This window comes from Aquarana catesbeiana, linkage group LG03, assembly GCF_042186555.1.
Source record: "Aquarana catesbeiana isolate 2022-GZ linkage group LG03, ASM4218655v1, whole genome shotgun sequence".
Lineage (NCBI taxonomy): Eukaryota > Metazoa > Chordata > Amphibia > Anura > Ranidae > Aquarana > Aquarana catesbeiana.
This window is the reverse complement of record NC_133326.1, coordinates 288,211,387-288,233,732: the sequence shown is the minus strand read 5'-3', so window position 1 is coordinate 288,233,732 and position 22,346 is coordinate 288,211,387.

Sequence of the window (22,346 nt, the reverse complement as noted above, 5' to 3'; positions counted from 1 at the left end):
GTCCCCAGGTCCTTCATCCTACTCACCCCTGTACCCTGCCCTACTGACCCCTGGTCCTCTGTCCTGCTCACCTCTGTACCCTGCTCTACTAACCCCTGGTCCTCTGTCCTGCTCCCCCCCTGTACCCTGCCCTACTGACCCCTTGTCCTCTGTCTTGCTCACCCCTGTACCCTGCTCTACTGACCCCAGGTCCTCCATCCTACTCACCCCTGTACCCTGCCCTACTGACCTCTGGTCCTCTATCCTGCTCACCCCTGTACCCTGCTCTACTGTCCCCTGGTCCTCCATCCTGCTCACCCCTGTACCCTGCTCTACTGACCCCTGGTCCTCCTTCCTGCTCATCCCTGTACCCTGCCCTACTAACCGCGGTATCCTTCCCTACTGACCCCCGTCTTCTGTCCTGCTGACCCCTTTACCCTGCCCTACTGACCCCCCTTTCCTCTGTCCTGCTAACCCCTGTACCCTGCCCTACTGATCCCCTGTCTTCTGTCCTGCTGACCCCTGTATGCTACCCTGCTGACTCCCTGTCTTCCGTCCTGCTGACCCCTCTACCCTGCCCTACTGACCCTCTGTCTTCTGTCCTGATGACCCCTGTACCCTGCTCTATTGACCCCATTTTCTGTCCTGCTAACCCTTGCACCTTGCCCTACTGACTCCCCCTGTCTTCCTCCCTACTGACCCCTGGTCCTCCATCCTGCTAACTCCTGTACCCTGCCCTACTGATCCCTTGTCTTCTGTCCTGCTGACCCCCATACCCTGCCCTACCGACCCCTTGTCCTCCATCCTGCTCAACCCTGTATCCTGCTCTACTGACCCCAGGTCCTCCATCCTACTCACCCCTGTACCCTGCCCTACTGACCCCTGGCCCTCTGTCCTGCTCACCTCTGTACCCTGCTCTACTAACCCCTGGCCCTCCATCCTGCTCCCCCCTGTACCCTGCCCTACTGACCCCTTGTCCTCTGTCCTGCTCACCCCTGTACCCTGCTCTACTGACCTCTGGTCCTCCATCCTGCTCACCCCTGTACCCTGCTTTACTAACCCCGGGTCCTCCATCCTGCTCACCCCTGTACCCTGTCCTACTGACCCCTGATCTTCTGTCCTGCTCACCCCTGTACCCTGCTTTACTGACCCCTGGTCCTCCATCCTGCTCACCCCTGTACCCTGCCCTACTGACCCCAGGTCCTCCGTCTTGCTGATCCCTGTACCCTGCTCTACTGACCCCTGGTCCTCCATCCTGCTCACCCCTGTACCCTGCTCTACTGTCCCCAGGTCCTCCATCCAACTCACCCCTGTACCCTGCCCTACTGACCTCTGGTCCTCCGTCCTGCTCACCCCTGTACCCTGCTCTACTGACCCCAGGTCCTCCATCCTACTCACCCCTGTACCTTGCCCTACTGACCTCTGGTCCTCCATCTTACTCACCAATGTACCCTGCTCTACTAACCCCTGGTCCTCCATCCTGCTCACCCCTGTACTTTGTCCTACTGACCCCTGGTCTTCTGTCCTGCTCACCCCTGTACCCTGCTCTACTGACCCCTGGTCCTCTGTCCTGCTCACCCCTGTACCCTGTCCTACTGACCCCAGGTCCTTCATCTTGCTGATCCCTGTACCCTGCTCTACTGACCCCTGGTCCTCCGTCCTGCTCACCCCTGTACCCTGCTCTACTGACCCCTGGTCCTCCATCCTGCTCACCCCTGTACCCTGCTCTACTGACTCCTGGTCCTCCTTCCTGCTCATCCCTGTACCCTGCCCTACTAACTGCTGGTCCTCCATCCTACTCACCCCTGTACCCTGCCCTACTGACCCCTGGCCCTTTGTCCTGCTCACCTCTGTACCCTGCTCTACTAACCCCTGGTCCTCCGTCCTGCTCCCCCCTGTACCCTGCCCTACTGACCCCTTGTCCTCTGTCCTGCTCACCCCTGTACCCTGCTCTACTGACCTCTGGTCCTCCATCCTGCTCACCCCTGTACCCTGCTTTACTAACCCCGGGTCCTCCATCCTGCTCACCCCTGTACCCTGTCCTACTGACCCCTGATCTTCTGTCCTGCTCACCCCTGTACCCTGCTTTACTGACCCCTGGTCCTCCATCCTGCTCACCCCTGTACCCTGCCCTACTGACCCCAGGTCCTCCGTCTTGCTGATCCCTGTACCCTGCTCTACTGACCCCTGGTCCTCCGTCCTGCTCACCCCTGTACCCTGCTCTACTGTCCCCAGGTCCTTCATCCTACTCACCCCTGTACCCTGCCCTACTGACCCCTGGTCCTCTGTCCTGCTCACCTCTGTACCCTGCTCTACTAACCCCTGGTCCTCTGTCCTGCTCCCCCCCTGTACCCTGCCCTACTGACCCCTTGTCCTCTGTCTTGCTCACCCCTGTACCCTGCTCTACTGACCCCAGGTCCTCCATCCTACTCACCCCTGTACCCTGCCCTACTGACCTCTGGTCCTCTATCCTGCTCACCCCTGTACCCTGCTCTACTGTCCCCTGGTCCTCCATCCTGCTCACCCCTGTACCCTGCTCTACTGACCCCTGGTCCTCCTTCCTGCTCATCCCTGTACCCTGCCCTACTAACCGCTGTATCCTTCCCTACTGACCCCCGTCTTCTGTCCTGCTGACCCCTTTACCCTGCCCTACTGACCCCCCTTTCCTCTGTCCTGCTAACCCCTGTACCCTGCCCTACTGATCCCCTGTCTTCTGTCCTGCTGACCCCTGTATGCTACCCTGCTGACTCCCTGTCTTCCGTCCTGCTGACCCCTCTACCCTGCCCTACTGACCCTCTGTCTTCTGTCCTGATGACCCCTGTACCCTGCTCTATTGACCCCATTTTCTGTCCTGCTAACCCTTGCACCTTGCCCTACTGACTCCCCCTGTCTTCCTCCCTACTGACCCCTGGTCCTCCATCCTGCTAACCCCTGTACCCTGCCCTACTGATCCCTTGTCTTCTGTCCTGCTGACCCCCATACCCTGCCCTACCGACCCCTTGTCCTCCATCCTGCTCAACCCTGTATCCTGCTCTACTGACCCCAGGTCCTCCATCCTACTCACCCCTGTACCCTGCCCTACTGACCCCTGGCCCTCTGTCCTGCTCACCTCTGTACCCTGCTCTACTAACCCCTGGCCCTCCATCCTGCTCCCCCCTGTACCCTGCCCTACTGACCCCTTGTCCTCTGTCCTGCTCACCCCTGTACCCTGCTCTACTGACCTCTGGTCCTCCATCCTGCTCACCCCTGTACCCTGCTTTACTAACCCCGGGTCCTCCATCCTGCTCACCCCTGTACCCTGTCCTACTGACCCCTGATCTTCTGTCCTGCTCACCCCTGTACCCTGCTTTACTGACCCCTGGTCCTCCATCCTGCTCACCCCTGTACCCTGCCCTACTGACCCCAGGTCCTCCGTCTTGCTGATCCCTGTACCCTGCTCTACTGACCCCTGGTCCTCCATCCTGCTCACCCCTGTACCCTGCTCTACTGTCCCCAGGTCCTCCATCCAACTCACCCCTGTACCCTGCCCTACTGACCTCTGGTCCTCCGTCCTGCTCACCCCTGTACCCTGCTCTACTGACCCCAGGTCCTCCATCCTACTCACCCCTGTACCTTGCCCTACTGACCTCTGGTCCTCCATCTTACTCACCAATGTACCCTGCTCTACTAACCCCTGGTCCTCCATCCTGCTCACCCCTGTACTTTGTCCTACTGACCCCTGGTCTTCTGTCCTGCTCACCCCTGTACCCTGCTCTACTGACCCCTGGTCCTCTGTCCTGCTCACCCCTGTACCCTGTCCTACTGACCCCAGGTCCTTCATCTTGCTGATCCCTGTACCCTGCTCTACTGACCCCTGGTCCTCCGTCCTGCTCACCCCTGTACCCTGCTCTACTGACCCCTGGTCCTCCATCCTGCTCACCCCTGTACCCTGCTCTACTGACTCCTGGTCCTCCTTCCTGCTCATCCCTGTACCCTGCCCTACTAACTGCTGGTCCTCCATCCTACTCACCCCTGTACCCTGCCCTACTGACCCCTGGCCCTCTGTCCTGCTCACCTCTGTACCCTGCTCTACTAACCCCTGGTCCTCCGTCCTGCTCCCCCCTGTACCCTGCCCTACTGACCCCTTGTCCTCTGTCCTGCTCACCCCTGTACCCTGCTCTACTGACCTCTGGTCCTCCATCCTGCTCACCCCTGTACCCTGCTTTACTAACCCCGGGTCCTCCATCCTGCTCACCCCTGTACCCTGTCCTACTGACCCCTGATCTTCTGTCCTGCTCACCCCTGTACCCTGCTTTACTGACCCCTGGTCCTCCATCCTGCTCACCCCTGTACCCTGCCCTACTGACCCCAGGTCCTCCGTCTTGCTGATCCCTGTACCCTGCTCTACTGACCCCTGGTCCTCCGTCCTGCTCACCCCTGTACCCTGCTCTACTGTCCCCAGGTCCTTCATCCTACTCACCCCTGTACCCTGCCCTACTGACCCCTGGTCCTCTGTCCTGCTCACCTCTGTACCCTGCTCTACTAACCCCTGGTCCTCTGTCCTGCTCCCCCCCGTACCCTGCCCTACTGACCCCTTGTCCTCTGTCTTGCTCACCCCTGTACCCTGCTCTACTGACCCCAGGTCCTCCATCCTACTCACCCCTGTACCCTGCCCTACTGACCTCTGGTCCTCTATCCTGCTCACCCCTGTACCCTGCTCTACTGTCCCCTGGTCCTCCATCCTGCTCACCCCTGTACCCTGCTCTACTGACCCCTGGTCCTCCTTCCTGCTCATCCCTGTACCCTGCCCTACTAACCGCTGTATCCTTCCCTACTGACCCCCGTCTTCTGTCCTGCTGACCCCTTTACCCTGCCCTACTGACCCCCCTTTCCTCTGTCCTGCTAACCCCTGTACCCTGCCCTACTGATCCCCTGTCTTCTGTCCTGCTGACCCCTGTATGCTACCCTGCTGACTCCCTGTCTTCCGTCCTGCTGACCCCTCTACCCTGCCCTACTGACCCTCTGTCTTCTGTCCTGATGACCCCTGTACCCTGCTCTATTGACCCCATTTTCTGTCCTGCTAACCCTTGCACCTTGCCCTACTGACTCCCCCTGTCTTCCTCCCTACTGACCCCTGGTCCTCCATCCTGCTAACCCCTGTACCCTGCCCTACTGATCCCTTGTCTTCTGTCCTGCTGACCCCCATACCCTGCCCTACCGACCCCTTGTCCTCCATCCTGCTCAACCCTGTATCCTGCTCTACTGACCCCAGGTCCTCCATCCTACTCACCCCTGTACCCTGCCCTACTGACCCCTGGCCCTCTGTCCTGCTCACCTCTGTACCCTGCTCTACTAACCCCTGGCCCTCCATCCTGCTCCCCCCTGTACCCTGCCCTACTGACCCCTTGTCCTCTGTCCTGCTCACCCCTGTACCCTGCTCTACTGACCTCTGGTCCTCCATCCTGCTCACCCCTGTACCCTGCTTTACTAACCCCGGGTCCTCCATCCTGCTCACCCCTGTACCCTGTCCTACTGACCCCTGATCTTCTGTCCTGCTCACCCCTGTACCCTGCTTTACTGACCCCTGGTCCTCCATCCTGCTCACCCCTGTACCCTGCCCTACTGACCCCAGGTCCTCCGTCTTGCTGATCCCTGTACCCTGCTCTACTGACCCCTGGTCCTCCATCCTGCTCACCCCTGTACCCTGCTCTACTGTCCCCAGGTCCTCCATCCAACTCACCCCTGTACCCTGCCCTACTGACCTCTGGTCCTCCGTCCTGCTCACCCCTGTACCCTGCTCTACTGACCCCAGGTCCTCCATCCTACTCACCCCTGTACCTTGCCCTACTGACCTCTGGTCCTCCATCTTACTCACCAATGTACCCTGCTCTACTAACCCCTGGTCCTCCATCCTGCTCACCCCTGTACTTTGTCCTACTGACCCCTGGTCTTCTGTCCTGCTCACCCCTGTACCCTGCTCTACTGACCCCTGGTCCTCTGTCCTGCTCACCCCTGTACCCTGTCCTACTGACCCCAGGTCCTTCATCTTGCTGATCCCTGTACCCTGCTCTACTGACCCCTGGTCCTCCGTCCTGCTCACCCCTGTACCCTGCTCTACTGACCCCTGGTCCTCCATCCTGCTCACCCCTGTACCCTGCTCTACTGACTCCTGGTCCTCCTTCCTGCTCATCCCTGTACCCTGCCCTACTAACTGCTGGTCCTCCATCCTACTCACCCCTGTACCCTGCCCTACTGACCCCTGGCCCTCTGTCCTGCTCACCTCTGTACCCTGCTCTACTAACCCCTGGTCCTCCGTCCTGCTCCCCCCTGTACCCTGCCCTACTGACCCCTTGTCCTCTGTCCTGCTCACCCCTGTACCCTGCTCTACTGACCTCTGGTCCTCCATCCTGCTCACCCCTGTACCCTGCTTTACTAACCCCGGGTCCTCCATCCTGCTCACCCCTGTACCCTGTCCTACTGACCCCTGATCTTCTGTCCTGCTCACCCCTGTACCCTGCTTTACTGACCCCTGGTCCTCCATCCTGCTCACCCCTGTACCCTGCCCTACTGACCCCAGGTCCTCCGTCTTGCTGATCCCTGTACCCTGCTCTACTGACCCCTGGTCCTCCGTCCTGCTCACCCCTGTACCCTGCTCTACTGTCCCCAGGTCCTTCATCCTACTCACCCCTGTACCCTGCCCTACTGACCCCTGGTCCTCTGTCCTGCTCACCTCTGTACCCTGCTCTACTAACCCCTGGTCCTCTGTCCTGCTCCCCCCCTGTACCCTGCCCTACTGACCCCTTGTCCTCTGTCTTGCTCACCCCTGTACCCTGCTCTACTGACCCCAGGTCCTCCATCCTACTCACCCCTGTACCCTGCCCTACTGACCTCTGGTCCTCTATCCTGCTCACCCCTGTACCCTGCTCTACTGACCCCTGGTCCTCTGTCCTGCTCACCCCTGTACCCTGTCCTACTGACCCCAGGTCCTTCATCTTGCTGATCCCTGTACCCTGCTCTACTGACCCCTGGTCCTCCGTCCTGCTCACCCCTGTACCCTGCTCTACTGACCCCTGGTCCTCCATCCTGCTCACCCCTGTACCCTGCTCTACTGACTCCTGGTCCTCCTTCCTGCTCATCCCTGTACCCTGCCCTACTAACTGCTGGTCCTCCGTCCTGCTGACCCCTGTACCCTTCCCTACTGACCCCCTGTTTTCTGTCCTGCTGACCCCTTTACCCTGCCCTACTGACCCCCCTTTCCTCTGTCCTGCTAACCCCTGTACCCTGCCATACTGACTCCCTGTTTTTCTGCCCCCCTGTACCCTTCCCTACTAACACCCTTTCCTTCATCCTGCTAACCCCTGTACCCTGCCCTACTGATCCCCTGTCTTCTGTCCTGCTGACCCCTGTATGCTACCCTACTGACTCCCTGTCTTCCATCCTGCTGACCCATGTACCCTGCTCTACTGACCCCGTATTCTGTCCTGCTGACCCTTGTACCTTGCCCTACTGACTCCCCCTGTCTTCCTCCCTACTGACCCCTGGTCCTCCATCCTGCTCACCCCTGTACCCTGCCCTACTGATCCCTTGTCTTCTGTCCTGCTGACCCCCCGTACTCTGCCCTACTGACTCCCTGTCTTCTGGCGGCTGGTTCTCAATATTTTGGGGGGAGTGGCAAACAAACCTCCCCTCTTCACTCACACCACAACCACCATCCCCCTCCCCGGACAGGAAGGCGGCCTTACCTTAGGAGAGATCGAGAACAAGGGGTAGGGCTGCTGCTCCTCGCTCCAGCCAAGGGAAGAGCCGGGGCTTCTCCTCCCGGCCGAACAGACCTTGCTTCTCCTCCCGACCGAACAGCAAGCGGATCCTGAGACCTAAATGACCAAGAGTCCTTAGACTTCCTGGCCAAACGGGTATCAGGACCTGCTTCCTGATTGAATGGGAGGAGAATCAGGAAGACAATAGTGAATTAATATTCGCTATTGTCTTCACGATTCTCCTCCCACACAACTGGGTGGGCTCAGGGCGCAGTGCTCTGCGGCCCGAGCCTGGCCTTTTTTTAAGCCTCAGGCTCAAATCATGTGCTTCTAAACAAAAACAAAAACCCCACTGGAATCCATGCGTCCGGCGCCCTGCATGTAGATTAGGGGCCAAGCGCATGGATTATGGACAGACTGCCACTGGTCCCACTAAAACTATTTAACTGTCTTGGAGAGAGAATTACAATCACAGGATTATTTTAAATACTGCCTGAGAGGAAAGGGGGTACATTACAGTAAATATATTTCAATATTAGGCACTAAAAATTGGTTAAACTATAGAGTTCATACACAAAAATTATTACATAGTTTTTAGTCTCATAAGCACATATGTTTTGCAATTACTGTATGCTGCATCGGTTATATGTTTTCATGTGCATATGCAAGCAAAAAACATTATGTCATTTGCAGAACCAAAAGAAGTTGATCACAACCCTGTTGTATACATGTAATAAGAAGGGTGTAAAGTCAGAAACTTTTGGATCTAGGCTTCTTGCAATTTGTCACAATGTGGGTCCAATCTTAAACATAGTTGGCTCGATAGGGTTGATTTCTATAGGCAGTTAACTTTGAAAAAGAACTTTCAGTTTTGCAATGAAATTTTTTCTTAGCTTAGTGAATGTTGTTAAAATTCACTTTGCAAAGAATACTTAACCGCTTAAGGACCAGCCACCGCACTTATACTGCGGCAGGTTGGCTCCCCTGCGTGGGCACAGTTGAAGGCATGCGTGCGCCGGCATTTTTATAGCACTGATCAATGTAATAATGTCACTGGTCCCCAAAAAGTGTTATTTGGGTTCAGATTTGTCCACCACAATGTCGCAGTCCTGCTAAAAATCGCAGATCACTGCAGCTACAAGTAAAAACAATAAAAAATAAATAAAAGTCCCTAAATTTTTTCCATAATTTGTAGACGTGATAACTTTTGCACAAACCAATCAATATACGCCTATTGCAATTTTTTTTACCAAAAATATGTAGAATATATATCAGCCTAAAGTGATGAATAAATTTGTTTTTTTTTATATTTTTTTGGATATGTATTATAGCAAAAAGTTTTAAAAAATTATTTTGTTTTTTTTCAAAATTGTCGCTTTTTGATTGTTTATAGCACAAAAAATAAAAACCGCAGAGGTGATCAAATACCACCAAAAGTAAGCTCTATTTGTGGGGAAAAAATGGACATCAATTTTGTTTGGGTACAGCGTTGCACGGCCACGCAATTGTCAGTTAAAGCGACGCAGTGCCGTATTGCAAAAAATGGCCTGGTCATTGAGGGAGCAAATCCTTCTGGTCCCTAAGTGGTTAATCATCTATGTAGTGCACCCCCTGGGGAGCCACAGGTGAAATGGGATTCCCCACCCTGCACAGCCAGGCACACTGATTTTTCACAGTCTCCCAGAGTCAGAAAACAGTTCAGTACTTTGTTTTTTTGTTTGTTTATTTGAGGGATTTAAACTTGGATGGGGAATGTGGGTATTATGGGACTTGGCTTTAAACAACTTCAGAGAAAACTTCTCCTATGTACTCTCTATATACACTCCTCACTTCCACCAGCACACTTGCTTGCACCAAAACACAGCTGAGACACTTTAGTGGATCTGACCAAACACTCAGCCAGATGAAAGCAAAAGCCCTTCACAGGCAGGGACCCTGGGCCCCTTGGTCGTGTAGTAAAGTTCAGTGTCCAGCTTACAGCCCTGTGGCTACTGATCCCAGCACCATCTTTTCATGCACTGCTGGTGCGCCTGACTGCAGCTGCCCGTTTCACTAGCCCCCCTGGCTATTTCTCCACAGTCCTCCCAGACTGACACTTTCTCTCTCTCCACAGTCCCCCAGACTGCTCACTCACCAGCCCACCCAACTGACTTCTCTGGAGAACTCCTGGATGTGCTGATCTTCTCCTGCTGTTCTTTCCTTGCTCTCATGCCTTCAGGAAGAATTTCCTCCATGTGTTGCAGAGGGTCCCTGCAGCACCCGAGCCCCAGGCCGGAGGTCACCCCCCCAGACTAAGGGCACCCTCAAGGGCCACCGACAGCCTCCTCAGCACTCCCTCTCCATCTTCCACCCGACTGCCCCTGCTGGCATGACCCATGAGTTTTTGTAAGGTGCCTGCCCCCTGCCAGCCCATTTTGCTGGGATTGGCTGAGGCCCTCATTGATACCCCAAGCAGCTCCTCCTAGACACCACACTCTACTTCTGGAAGCTTCTCCAAGGTTCCAGAGAGCAGGGGGAGTTACCAGAGATGCTGCTTGCTGAGTCATCCAGGCTCCCTGAGTCACTCAATGCTGACCCAGATTCAACCCAGACCTGGCTCTCAGCTAGGCCAAATTTTTCTACACTACAGCTATACACACTAGCACACTCTAAAGGGTGCTACATGTGCAAGGAAAATTTTAAAAAATAATATTTTTGCTTGCATATGATTTGGATGATTCACTAAGCTAAGAGCAAAGTGAACAGCCTATTTGCCATTGGTAAAGCCTTCTACACACGGGTAGTTTTTTTTTTTTTCCTTCAATCCAGTGGACTGAATGAAAAAATCTGGGGAGCTCACGAGGAGCTGAACTAACTATGCTATGTTCTCCCCGCTGAGCTATTGTGTTCTGACAGGGGTACTCACCCCTCCCTCCCCCCCCCGCCAGAACCTGCTGGTAAGTGCTTGCAGCCATTGGCTGCGAGCCCTGATCAGATGCTGGTCAGCTGCTGGTTTTAAAGCATATCCATTTGATAGAAACCAGACATTAGGCTGGCTTCTGTTGAACAGGCTGCTGTAGACATGGGCTAAATGTCAGCCAGTTTCTGTTGAACCAGCCAATACCAGCCGATATTCAGCTCATGTATACCAGCCTTTAAACAACCCCCATTTCTCATCTCTATTTGTCATCCTTATCAGATTTTCCAAGGTAAAAATGAAGGTGACCAATTATATGTTAGTGTGACAATGACTTAAGTGCTGTGTTCCGATAACATTATCACTTTGGATTCATCCTTAACACATTTATATAAAACCTGTTTATGTGAGTCAATTGAATTTTCAGAGCCCGCTCCATGCGGCTGTTGCTAGGAGACACTGATTTTCTGCACAAACCTATACACTTATACTCTTATATAATATAAATGCAAAAGAAAAAAAAACACATGTAATTATAACACCAGCACTGGCACAGATGTTGAGGAATCTGTTTGCTGTTTACTCTTCTTACATTTTAGCTGCTAGACTTAAACTTAGTGATGTCTGGAGAGATGTCCATAGCTCCAGGCATTGTTACGTTAACTGGAAATACAACGTTCCTGATGAGGCTTTGGCGGATCATGCAGCTGCTCTTAGAAACATTCACTTTTGACGCTTGTCATCTTGTTATAGTGAGAAGCGGTCACCATCTGCTTGGTAGTTTGCACTAATGTTAAGCCTGCATCTTGTTCATGGTTCAAGATTTTTTTAGTTTTTTCTTGAAACAGTATAATGAACACATTGTTAATAATATAAGGTTTAATATACCTAAGGTATTTAAACAAGTAAAAGAAGAATATAAAAACATAACTGATATTGAAATGTATCCCTAATAAAAAAAAAAAAGAAAAAAAGTAGGGAGATAGCAGATTTGTTAACAAAATCAAACAAAATAAACTAATATCTTCTTTAAGAAAGATATTAAAAAGGTTATTAAATAAAGTAGTATTTACTTATTATAACAAGTATCACTAATCAACTGAAAAGTTTTTTTACATAGTTACATAGTTAGTCAGGTTGAAAAAAGACACAAGTCCATCTAGTTCAACCAAAATAAATAAATAAAATAAAAGAAATCATATAATCCTATATACCCAATCCTATACCCACAGTTGTTGCAGAGGAAGGCAAAAAAAAACCCCAGAAAAGCATGATCCTATTTGCTACAGCAGGGGAAAAAATTCCTTCCTGATCCCCCGAGAGGCAATTGGATATTCCCTGGATCAACTTTACCTATAAATAAAACTTTTAAAGTTGTTCAAAATAAAATAAATTATAATAAAAAAAAAAAAAAAGAAAAGAAAAGCTAAGAAAGAAAAGGGCAAGACAAGGACAGTCAGAGTTTTCCTTTCACGAATTTGTAATATTCGTAGATGAATAATGTAACCACGGTCGCCATGTATTTTTCAAAAATACTAAGGCGGTTATGACTAAGTGCAAGTCAATTTATCGTTACTCATAACCCAGTTCAACTTTTGTATAACATAATCAAATGTTATTCCAGATTGATTCTAACAACGCACAATGGTTATTCTAGCGGCTACGATTATATAAGAAATTAAGCGCTTGGTCTGTTTAGGTAGACTCATATCAAATTTTTGAAAGAGAGCAATTTCAGGGGTTTTATTAATATTTATTTTGGTAATTTCATATCTAAAGTCAAATATTTTGATCCAAAATGCATGTATTTTGGAACGTCGCCGCCAAATGTGTACCATAGAACCTTCTTAACCACAATTTCGAAAACATTTAAAAGAGACTTGTCAATTTATTTTGGCTATTCTCAATGGAATAATGTACCATCGCAATGGAGTTTTGTAGTTAGATTCCACGAAAGACGTATCAATCTATATGTTTGAGAGATTATTGATCCTTTTATACCATTCCGAGAGTTCCCAAAAAGAATTAAGATCTTTTTCCCATTGTTCCATATATGGGAGCTTATGTTCAGGTTCAAATAGGGATAACAGGAGTGGTTAATTAATTTTACTAAGTTTATTTTTTAAGAATAAAGTAATCAGGTTGTAATCAGGTTGTTTCTAGACAGTTCTGAGGAAGGTAGTTGTAACACGGATTGATAATAATCCAATAAGTATAATTTATTCCCAGTTAAAAAGTTTATAATATGTGACAAAACTTTATTCTCCCACCACCGAAAAACTTCAGAGGATAATCCAGAAATAAATTCAGGATTATTATACAAAGGAGATAAAGGTGTACGAAGTCAACAAAGATTTTTCCTCATTAGATGTCTATCCCAAATTGATAATGATAATGAAAGTTTTGGACATAAGACGGGGGGGCTGCAATCGAACCTTAGAGCATGCAAGGGCCTCCATGTCAACCCAATGTGGAGTAGGACCAGGAATTGTGCCAGTTGGGCTATCTGCGCTGCTTGATAGTAATCAATTCAATTTGGGACTTCTAAGCCTCCACATTTTTTTAAAGTGTAAATTGTTAGTTTATCAATTCTAGGGTGTTTATGTCCCCAAATAAAATTTAAGATATTTCTTTGAAACAGAAGTAGGTCTCATTTAGGAATTATGATGGGGAGATTTCGAAAGAGGTATAAAATTATTGGTAAGATATTCATCTTGACTAAAGAAATCTTTCCAAACCAAGAAAGATTCGCCCCTGACCATTTATTCATATCGTCTGAAAGCCATTCAAACATAGGAGGATAATTTGCTGAGTAGAAAGTATGTATGGAAGAGGTCAGCTGAATTCCCAGATAAGAAAGAGAATGAGTGGCCCATTGGAATTCAAAATTGTGTTTAGATAATATTACTGAAGATTTGGAGAGATTGAGGTTTAAGGCAATAGATTTATTTTTATTTACTATTTATTTATTAACAAGCCTGCACCTTGTTAGTGACTTTGTATATGAATGTGAATTAGTCCTTGCACAACTTTGGCAATATGCATTTGAGTGTATTGATCATTTATTTGCCAAGCAAGTGCAGAATTATATAAATATTGTTGTCTGTTGCATAGCTACATAGTAGGTGAGGTTGAAAAAAGACACAAGTCCATCAAGTCCAACCTATGTGTGTGTGATTATATGTCAGTATTACATTGTATATCTCTGTATGTTGCAGTCATTCAGGTGCTTAGCTAATAGTTTTTTGAAACTATCGATGCTCCCCGCTTAGACCACCACCTGTAGAAAGAAATTCCACATCCTTGATGCTCTTACAGTAAAGAACCCTCTACGTACTTTAAAGTTAAACCTCTTTTCTTCTAATTTTAATGAGTGGCCACGAGTCTTGTTAAGCTCCCTTCCGCGAAAAAGTTTTATCCCTATTGTGGGGTCACCAGTACGGTATTTATAAATTGAAATCATATCCCCTCTCAAGCGTCTCTTCTCCAGAGAGAATAAGTTCAGTGCTCGCAACCTTACCTCATAGCATACTCTAGGTGCAGCCGGACCAGAGTCTTGTAGAGCGGGAGAGTTATCGTTTTATCTCTGGAGTTGATCCCCTTTTTAATGCATGCCAATATTCTGTTTGCTTTGTTAGCAGCAGCTTGGCATTGCATGCCATTGCTGTGCCTATCATCTACTAGGACCCCCTGGTCCTTTTCCATCCTAGAATCCCCAAGAGGTTCTCCCCCCAGTGTATAGATTGCATTCATATTTTTGCCACCCAAATGCATTATTTTAAATTTTTCTACATTAAACCTCATTTTCCATGTAGTTGCCCACCCCATTAATTTGTTCTGATCTTTTTGCATCTTTTTACAGTGATTGAACTGTTTACCCCATCCTCCAGGTCGTTTATCACCATCCTCTGAACTCGCCCTTGTAGCCAGTTTTCAATCCATGTACTCACCCCATGGTCCATGCCAACGGACCTTATTTTGTACAGTAAACATTTATGGGGAACTGTGTCAAATGCTTTTGCAAAATCCAGATACACCACGTCTACGGGCCTTCCTTTATCGAGATGACAACTCACCTCCTCATAGAAGGTTAATAGATTGGTTTGGCAAGAATGATTCTTCATGAATCCATGCTGATTACTGCTAATGATGCTGTTCTCTTTATTAAAATCTTGTATATAGTCCCTTATCATCCCCTCCAAGAGCTTGCATACTATTGATGTTAGGCTAACTGGTCTGTTTTTCCCAGGGATGTATTTTGTGCCCTTTTTAAATATTGGTGCTACTTTGGCTTTTCTTCTAATCACCTGGTACCATTCCAGTCAGTAGACTGTCAGTAAAAATTAGGAACAATGGTCTGGCAATTACTTGACTGGTTTCCCTAAGTACCCTCAGATGCAAGCCATCTGCTCCAGGTGATTTATTAATGGTAAGTTTCTCAATTCTAATTTTAATTCTGCCCTCTGTTAACCATGGAGGTGCTGTGATATGTCATAAGGATAAACACTGCAGCTTTGGTTACTGAAGCCCCCCGATTCCCTTGTGAATAAATTCAATACCTTCGCCATCTCCCGATCCTTTGTAACCAGATGTCCTTCCTCATTCTTTATGGGGCCGATATGGTCTGTCCTCCCTTTTTTGCTGTTTACATACTTAAAGAATTTCTTGCAATTTTTTTTGCTCTCCTCCGCTATGTGTCTTTCGTGTTCTATCTTAGCCGCCCTAATTGCACCCTTACATTTCTTGTTGCATTCTTTATAAAGTCTGAATGCTGATGATGATCCCTCAACCTTGTATTTTTTGAAGGCCTTCTCCTTTGATTTTTTATGCATTTTTACATTGGAGTTAAGCCATCCAGGACTTTTGTTCGCTCTTTTCATTACCCAATGGGATGCATTGGCTAATGCCTTTATTTAATATGATCTTAAAGCAAACCCATCTCTCCTCTTTTTTCTCTGTTCCTAAGATTTTATCCCAATTCATGCCTTCTAACAAGGTTCATAGTTTAGGGAAGTTGGCTCTTTTCATTTTTCAGTGTCTTATATGTTTGTATGTCTAATATGTTTCCTATTTGTGTGAATTATACTGAAGTCAATTGACCTGTGATCGCTGTTTGCTAAATTGCCCCGTATTTCCACATCCGTGATCAGGTCTGTATTGTTGGTAATCAGTAGATCCAGTAACGCTTTATTTCTAGTTGGTGCATCTACCATCTGAACCATGAAATTGTCCTGCAAGACATTTAGGAACTGGCGAGCCTTAGACGAATGCGTGGCTCCCTCCGCCCAGTCTAAGTCTGGATAATTAAAATCCCCCATTATGATAACACTTTCCATCCTTGCTGCTAATCCAACTTGTGATAGGAGATCCGTCTCCCCCTCCTCCCTCAGGTTAGGGGGCCTAAAGCATACTCCCAGTAATATTTTCCCCTTAGCTTCATCCCTTTGGAGCTCTACCCATAAGGATTCCACCTCCTCCCTAGCTCCCTTAATGATGTCATCTCTCACATTCACTTGTATATTATTCTTGATATATAAGCATACCCCTCCCCCTTTTTTACCCTCTCTGCGATAAAGGGTATACCCTTGAATGGTTGTCAGCCAATCATGAGAGCTGTTGAACCAGGTCTCTGAAATTCCCACAAAATCCAAATCCTCCTTGTACAACAGTATCTCTAGTTCACCCATCTTGTCCGCCAGGCTCCTGGCATTGGTGAACATGTCATGTAGTTTAGACCGGTCGCATGCTATCCTCTTATTGGGTGTTCCAAGATTGCAACTAGGACTTGTTACTATACATACCTTGGGTTTATTTGCTTTAGTCAACCTACCACTAATGCCCCCAATACTACCCTCTGGAATATGTTCCGCGCTGACTATCTCTACCTCTGGGCCCTCCCCCCGTCGCCTAGTTTAAAAACCCCTCTAACTTTTTGGCCATCTTTACTCCCAGCTGATCTGCACCCTCCTAATTTAGGTGCAGTCCGTCCCTTCTATAGTACTGGTGATCGACCGAGAAGTCGGCCCAGTCCTCCAGGAACCCAAACCCCTCCTTACTACACCAGCTCTTCAGCCACTTGTTTACTTCCCTAATCTCCCTCTGCCTTTCTGGTGTGGGTCGATGTACCGGTAGTATTCCTGAGAATACTACCTTGGAGGTCCTTTTCCTCAATTTCGCTCCCAAGTCCCTAAAATCGTTCTTTAGGACACGCCATCTGCCTCTGACTTTGTCATTGGTGCCAATGTGCACCATGACAGCCGGGTCTTCCACAGCCCCTCCCAGTAATCTGTCCACCAGATCCGTGATGTGCCGAACCCGAGCGCCCAGTAGACAACATACAGTTCATCGCTCCATGTCTTTGTAACAGATTGCCCTCTCTGTCCTTCTAAGAATTGAGTCCCCTACCACCAGAATCTGTCTTTCCTTTCCCTGCGCTTCCCCCCCACTCTCACTGGAGGAGTTCTTCCCCCGGCAGCTAGGAGAGTCCCTCAGCTCCAGCAGTGCTGGTCCCTGACTGGTTTCACCAATGTCACTCAATGGAGCATACTTATTGGGATGCTCCAGCCCTTGATCGGCCTTCCTGGCACTTCCCCCTCTACCCTTCCTGACTGTTACCCATCTACTCTTTCCTAGTGCCTGCACCTCTTTGTCTCCACCCGCCTCTGTGCTGGCCCCTGCTGACACATGCCATGTATGTTCCTGGCTCTCCTTTAGTATGGAGGGACTTCTCAGTGCTGACAGTTTCTTCCCCAGACTCAGAACCTGGGCTTCCAGGGAAACAATGTGCTTACATTTTGCACAGCAGTATTGGATGATCAAGGAATGCATACATACCGCAAGATGTACACTGAGTCGCATCTCCACACCCACCGGCATCGTACCTACTAATTTAATGAGGATTGGGGATTATACCCTGTCCAAATTACCTAACAACTAGCTTTCTGACACTGATACTCAGCAAGGCAATACACAGGTACTGTCTGTCTGTCCTAACTGCAAACCAGAGTAGACATTTCCATCCATGTACAAGGATGCATTCTAGGCAAAGCTGGATTCACACCAGAAGTACAACCATTAATATGCACTGCATTGCTGCATATTGCATTGTGTAAAAGTGGTATTAAAGTTTATGTGAACCCTCACTGTGTAAAACAACCCATTCAGTTTAAAATAGAAATGAATGGCAAAACTTTAGTTTAAACATATGAAAAAACATTATAACGACTATACCTTTATTTTTAATTTTTTATAAGTGATCACATACCCTCTGTTCTCAGCTGCATAATGAGGGGGGGCAGCAGCACACTGGTTTTCCCAGATAATTGCTGTGCTGGGATGGAGGGAGGGGGGAGTGTGTGTTAGCACAACTCTGATCATTGGAAGAGAGCAGGCTGAGTTCCCAGCACAACCATAAAACTGACCATGATGTGTCCTTATGCCTAGTGTGGTCAATTTTTAATAGGAAAGCAGATGGACTGGCAGGTATTTCACACAAGGGAAGCAATGCAAAGAATACAGGATACATTTTCATACAAGTACATGGTACAGCGGACACATATCAGGAATCTGAAAATGCTAGGGTAACATATTCTTTAATCACTTGCCCACTAGGCACTTAAACCCCCTTCTTAACCAGACCAGTTTCAGATTTCAGTGCGCTCACATTTTGAATGACAATTCTTCAGTCATGCAACACTGTACCCATATGAAATTTGTGTCCTTTTTTCACACAAATAGAGCTTTCTTTTGGTGGTATTTATTCACCACTGGGTTTTTTATTTTTTGCGCTATAAATGAAAAAAGGCCGAAAATTTTGTAAAAAATTGCATTTTTCTTCGTTCTGTAAATTTGTAATTTTTCTTCCTAAATTTTGGCCAAAATTTATACTGCTACATATGTTTGGTAAAAATAACCAAAATAAGTGCATATTATTTGGTCCGTGCGAAAGTTATAGAGTCTATAAGCTATGGTGCCAATCATTGAAAATTGATCATGCCTGATCACACCTGACGCCCCTCCAGGACGGAGCTGTCAGCAAAGGTAGTGAGACGAGATAGACACACCGCACCACACGCCGTACCAACGATTTGGTTCATACATACAGAGCCCTGAATAGGATGGTGCACTCACGCACCTATACTATGTGAGTACCCCTATGAAGGGAATATTTATTTTTAATAAAGTCCTTACAATATCACGCTATGGAGCTTTTTTTCTTTTATCCATGATCTGGAATGCTACTGATTGAGGGAGTTGGATTTCATCACCTGCATATCGTTAGAGCCCAGGAGTGGCTCCCAAGCGTGTTTTGGCATAGTTTAAGTACTGTGTCACACACTCTGAGGTGAGCGCATAGGCTTTTGGGGAACACTGGAAGAGCACTGAAGCATGCTATAAGTTCTGCACTGGTTTTAAGGAGCATGATGAAAAGCACTTTTTATGAACACTGGATTTATGCACTAGAAACTTTAACTTTGATGAACGTTTATGTTTTTTATTAATTAATCTGGTGAAGGAGTGGACATTTTTATCCTAAATTTGCACCTGTATTTTTAATATTTTTCACATGTTGCACTTTATGAGTTGTATCACAACATTAATGTTACACGGATTATAATAGATTTCTGAATATATTCCCTTTTGATAGCTAAGCACTTTATATAAATATATTTTTTTATTTTTTTTTATTTTTTTTTTTTTTTGTTTTCTTAGCGCAAATGCAACTTTATTTTAATCCATGAGTGTACCTGCACGAGTATGAAACGTGTTTAGCATTTGCAGCTTGGTTACGATACGCGCTCACTTTTATAGTACTGTTCCATTGTTGGCTCGCAAGATCTGTTTTATTGTTTAGTAAGAGGCATGGTGAGTTTTTTGAAGTTGTCATTTTTTCCCACAATTTTTTGTAAAATGAAGATTTTTTTTATCTTTTGTTTTTCCACAAAATTGTCATATTAATGGGTTATTTCTCACACACAGCATATGCATACTTGCAATTACACCCCAAAATACATTCTGCTACTCCTACTGAGTATGGCAATACCACATGTGTGAGACTTTTACACAGCCTGGCCACATAGAGAGGCCCAACATGCAGGGAGAACCATCAGGTGTTCCAGGGACATGAATTACACATTTAATTTCTAGACTACCTCTTACAATTTTGAAGGTCCTAGAGCCCCAGAACAATGGAAACGCCAAAAAAAGATCTAATTTTGGAAAGTAAACACCCCAACGTATATTCTATGAGGCATGATGAGTCTTTTGAACATGTCGCTTTTTTCAACAAGTTTTTGGAAAATGTGGAAAGAAAATGAAAACACTTTTTTTTACACAAAGTTGTCCATTTATAAGATATTTCTAACACATAGCATGTACATAGGAAAAATTACTCCCCGAAAGATATTCAGCAATACCACATGTGGGATACTTTTACACAGCCTGGCCACATTCAGAGGCCCATCAGGTGTTCTAGGGTCATACATTTCAAATTTAATTTGACTACCTATTACCTAAAGCACTGATGGGCATGTGACATGGATGAGAACTGATGTGGCATGGATGAACACTGATGTGGCACGGATGTGGCATGGGTGTGGCACTGATGAGAACTGATGTGGCATGGATGAGCACTGATGTGGCATGGATGTGGCACTGATGAGAATTAATGTGGCATGGCACTGATGTGGCATGGATGTGGCAGGGATGAGCACTGATGTGGCATGGATGTGGCATGGAAGAGCACTGACGTGGCATGGATGAGAACTGACATGACATGGATGTGACATGAATGAGCACTGATGTGGCATGGATGTGGCACGGATGAGTACTGATGTGGTATGGATGTGGCACGAATGAGCACTGATGTGGCATGGATAAGCACGAATGTGGCATGGATGTGGCATGGATGACCACTGATTTGGCACGGGTGAGTACTGATGTGGTATGGATGTGGCACGAATGAGCACTGATGTGGCATGGATAAGCTCGGATGTGGCATGGATGACCACTGATGTGGCATGGATGAGCACTGATATGGCATGGATGAGCATTGATGTGGCATTGATGAGCACTGATGTGGCATGGATGTGGCACTGGTGATCACTGACGTGGCAAGAATGAGCACTAATGTGGCATTGATGAGCACTGATGTGGCATTGATGAGCACTGATGTGGCATGGATGTGGCACGGGTGATCACTGATGTGGTAAGAATGAGCAATGATGTGGCATGGATGTGGCACGGATAAGCACTGATGTGGCATGGATGTGGCACAGGTGATCACTGATGTGGCACGGATAATTACTGATGTGGCACGGATGAGCCATGGATGAGCATGAATGGGGAGGGATGAGCCAGGGATGGAGCATGGATGAGTATGAATGTGGATGGATGATCCAGGGATGGAGCATGAATGTGAATGGATGAGTCAGGGATGGAGCATGGATGAGCATGAATCTTGGCAGCGGTTGTAAACACTGCTTGCACACACTGTGAGAAAAGCTGCAGCTGTCAGAGGTGCCTGTCAGATTTGGACGCTGTATAAATCAATGGCCAGTGCCACTGCTGTTCAAATGTAACCGCTAATTGGGCCTCTGACCAACCTTTGACGCAGCCCCCGTGCACACAGGGTTTTGGCCATGCGCAAATTGGTTGCAGCTAACCATCCAGTTTATATGTGGTCATAGTACACAGTGTTGCTGTGTCCAGGGGCAGTGTTTAGCTGCTTCTGAAGTTCTTCTTTCTGGACCAGAGCATATGTTTGTGGGACTTGTAGTCCTGCAGCCAACCATCACTGTATTTTAGAGCCCTTTTCTGAACTACTCACCCCAGAAATCTTCCCAACTTAAAGATTGTGGGAGAGCCTATATATTTGACCGCTACTGGTGGGCTCACTCTCTTGGCCTGGGAACTTCAGATAGTGGCAGTGATGCTTATCCAGTACATCTGCATAGCTGTGTTGCAGATCGTCATGCTGGGTGTGTGCAGCCACTCACCATCATCTAGCAATCCTCACAGCTCTTCTCTGCTCCTCTACTACAGCTGTCAGTGTGCTAACAGACTGCTGTGTGACTATCGCCCTCTCTCATCGGAGACCCAAGGACCTGCACAGCTCATCCTGCACTGTTGGAGACTGCAGCTGTACCAGCATTGGTGACTGGGCAGTTGCCCACCTTTCTGTTACTCAGTTGTTAGAGACACTGCTAGCAAACATTGTTATGACCCAGTCCTTTAAGAAATCTTTGCTGCTACCACCTCAGTTTATGTACAGCCCTGACGTCACCATCTTTTAGCATTCCTCATCATTAAAGGGCCCCACCTTTCTAGCAGGGGACCACATTCTTAAACTTGGATCTTAAACTTCTTAGGAGATACCACTGATTGTCACTAGAACATAAAGAATGTGAAATACTTTAGCTGCAAACCATTAGCCTTTAGTTACATTTTATTTCATATGCATGAGTGCCTGTTCACACCTGCACAATTTTGCACATGTTCGCCACCTGTGGCAACACACCACAAGAGGATTACCATTATTTTCTATGGGGCCTATTTACACCTGCATATTTCTCTTCTTTGAATCTCATAAAAAAGGTACAGATGTTTTTTTGGTGAGACAATGCATGTTTTTTGTCTCCATAGAATTCAATAGGAATGCATGAAAAATGCATGGAGAACACATAAAAAATCAAAATGCATGAAACGGCAGACACACAAGTGTAAACCTAGCCTTA